The sequence below is a fragment of the Gymnoscopelus microlampas genome, assembly GCF_963454915.1.
Source record: "Gymnoscopelus microlampas genome assembly, chromosome: 11".
NCBI classification, from domain to species: Eukaryota; Metazoa; Chordata; class Actinopteri; order Myctophiformes; family Myctophidae; genus Gymnoscopelus; species Gymnoscopelus microlampas.
In genome coordinates this window covers 6,941,685-6,944,642 of record NC_139948.1, presented here as the reverse complement: position 1 = coordinate 6,944,642, position 2,958 = coordinate 6,941,685, and the positions used below count along the sequence as shown (strand labels likewise).

Below are 2,958 nucleotides of genomic sequence, written 5' to 3'. Positions count from 1 at the left end.
CCATTTTTTCATACATGTGTTTGGTGAGGTGGAATGCTGTGCGACTTAAGTGGAGGAATGGGAAAAGTTAGAGGACGACAGGATTAAAAAGTTGCACTCAACTTAGCTAGGTTGAAGGCCAAATTCTCACATACTGTAGTATTAGGGATGTGTTGTAAACACATTGATTAAAATAAATTAATAAATAGAGTGTAATTGTTTTGTATTTGATTTTAACAAATGTATCAATTGTATAGTTCTGATAAAGCAATAATTCCCTTTTCATACTTTTCAGGATTCAAGCCCCAGAAGGCACTCCAGAATTGCCTACAGAACAGCAAAGCGTTTCAGGGGAGGAAGCAGCAACATTTGCACTGTAAGTTCAATTTTTCTGTTAAAGCAGCTTTACAAGACTAGCTTCACCTTGACTATAGGTAGGTAGGGTTACAAACAACTTTGTCTGATTAGTCTATTTGGAGATTCATGTTTTTTTCTTTTCAATTCCTTTAGTCATTCCTCTTTTTTTTAAATAGAATATGTGAAATCCTCAACAAAACCGGTGATGGGAAATGCTTGGATGCCAGTTTCCAGGAAAGCCATTACATCTCTATGACTGAAAGAAGATCAATGGTCCGTATACTCGTCTCATCTGATGGAGAGCTTCGTAGAGAAGTGAGTATTCTCACACACAGATTAAGCCCATTTGTTGACTAGTGTGTGGTTAGTGGTACATTTTCACTAATGCGAACCACAAAAGCATTCTGAACAATCTCATCCAGGTAATCTCGGGTGTGAACTAGGTTTAAACAGGATAGTTCAGATCATTTGAATTGGGGTTGTATGAGGTACTTATATATAGTCAGTGTATTAGCTACAGATGATGGCGGTCAGCACACTTGCATTTTAGAGAAACAGAGAGTAGCACAGACACTAAGCAAAGCAATTTACTGATGTGAGAGGGGCCAGCATCAAAATGTAGAATTTTAGCCATGTAAAAGATGGCCTACTTAAACAAATATCAGTTGTATGTACAATACAGGCTATTTAGAATAATTTAGCACAGCTAAAGGAAAGGAATGTCAAGCTAAGGTAAAGCAATAAAATATGTTTGGCCCTACTATCCAAAAAGAAATGTTAATAAAATGTCTATTGTTTTAAATTCCAACTTCAGCTACGAAGGCAAAGCTGGTGTCATCGATAGTGGATACATTTCCATGCCTGAGGGACTGTCATGGGACAGTAAGTAAAGTTAATACATTGTTACAAAACATTCCATTGTGAATCCTACTGTAATGTGAACCATTATTGGCAACTCTTAATTTCAGTGTTGCTGCTGGTTATTTCCTAATGTGTGCATGTGTGTTTGTGTGTGTTCTTTTCTGATATCTTTCTCTACTTTATGATGCATGTTTCAACCCAGGCCAGGGAGGAGTCACATGAAAAAGGTAAAGCAAGGTGTCTTGGATTGAAATAAGGTACAAGTTGCCCTTCTATCTCAATCCAACTCATGTGACTACTGTACATTTAGGAGTGGATGTGACTATGCTTTTTGCAACAAACCGTTCTTGTAAACTTGGATGTTCATCTATCACCATTAGCTTGAGTTAATCTTTTTCTGCTCTTCACAGAATCAAATAACTGCAGACAAGCCTTGCCAAAACATGTGGCCACCACTGCAGACTGCAGATGGGACAAATTCAATCCAAGCCATAATCGAAGAGTTGCCGCATCTAGTGGACACTCAAGGCATGGTGAGGTTACATCTCACAGAATAAGTTTAGTACAGACTAAATCGATTATTGTTTGTGCCTTACACATTTTTTTGTCTTTTCCTGTCTGTAGATTTCTCATGATTTCTCGATGTTAAATCCTGAGTGTACTGGGAGATGAACCCTGAATTCTCTGCGAAGATCACTCACATGGCCGGCCAGGAAGGAGAAGACGGGTGACCTTCGCGTCAACATACAGTAGATTTGCTCTCAGCTGGTATTCACATAGAGCTCACATACTCCGGGAGCAGTATGGGTTAGCGCCCCAGCCTTGGTCTCCAGCCTTGGTCTTCCGTGAGGAAGAAGCCCAACAAACAGTTGGATCATGCAGACACATTTTTTGTAATATAGCCTAATATATAAGTTGGCATAAGATATTGATAGCTAATTACAGTGACATTATTTTAATGCTGTGTAAGGGCAGGCATGTGTGTTCCACCTACATGTGCATTCACACTCATGTTCAGTAACTTTGGACACTATTTGGACTTGAGCACTACTGGGGAATTAACTCAACCTAGACTCCAGATATAGTGACTTGACTACAGCACTGGAGCTTTGGAGTTCAATTTAACCTGTTGTATCAACTCGTAATAATCTTGTTCTTTCCTCTCTTTTCTTTTCTTCTTCAGCCTGTGGCAAACCTGGTGCAGTAGCTGACCGCAGCAACCACAGAGTATCCATATGTTTTTATGCTAGGGGAGGGGCATAAGTGTTCCCAAGCTTATGTGATAATAAATGGGGCGGCCTTGGCGCACCCATCTCTTTTGGGTGATGGGTGTTTTAAAGCATTTTATGTCTTCGATCTCAATTTCCCTGAAACCATGTTCCCAGGTTTGGGAGTTCATTCAGACTTTCATCTTTGACATCCCAGGCTTCCAAGATTTCAAAAATGGGTTACCCCCCACACCCCTGTTCAATGGTTCAAGTCATCCTGATGATAGTAAAGTACACTAGCTTCCAAGAGTTACCCCCCTCCAATGGTTTGAGTCTTTGCATGTAAGCTAAGTATACTTCAAGTGCAAAAGAAAAAGTGTTTTTAATTGGTCTATTTTTTGGCCAAAGGCTTTCTGTTAGCAACATGAATGTGGGAATGTATGTCGGCATAGCATGAGATAAATGCAACATTTAGCATGTAATGACTTATGTAATGAACTAAGATCTATATGTTTTGTGGGGTAATACTATTCAACAGAGTTCAACGTGACAT

At 39.5% G+C, this 2,958-nt stretch overlaps 1 long non-coding RNA gene across 1 annotated transcript; it reads left to right on the top strand.

The window, feature by feature from the left end:
* The first annotated feature begins 267 nt into the window (after positions 1–267).
* On the top strand, positions 268–2,138 carry LOC311055606. Its single transcript, XR_014601803.1, has 6 exons — positions 268–355; positions 513–651; positions 1,151–1,218; positions 1,400–1,424; positions 1,608–1,730; positions 1,822–2,138. It is a non-coding gene; the product is annotated as an uncharacterized lncRNA (long non-coding RNA).
* The last annotated feature ends 820 nt before the right edge of the window (positions 2,139–2,958 follow it).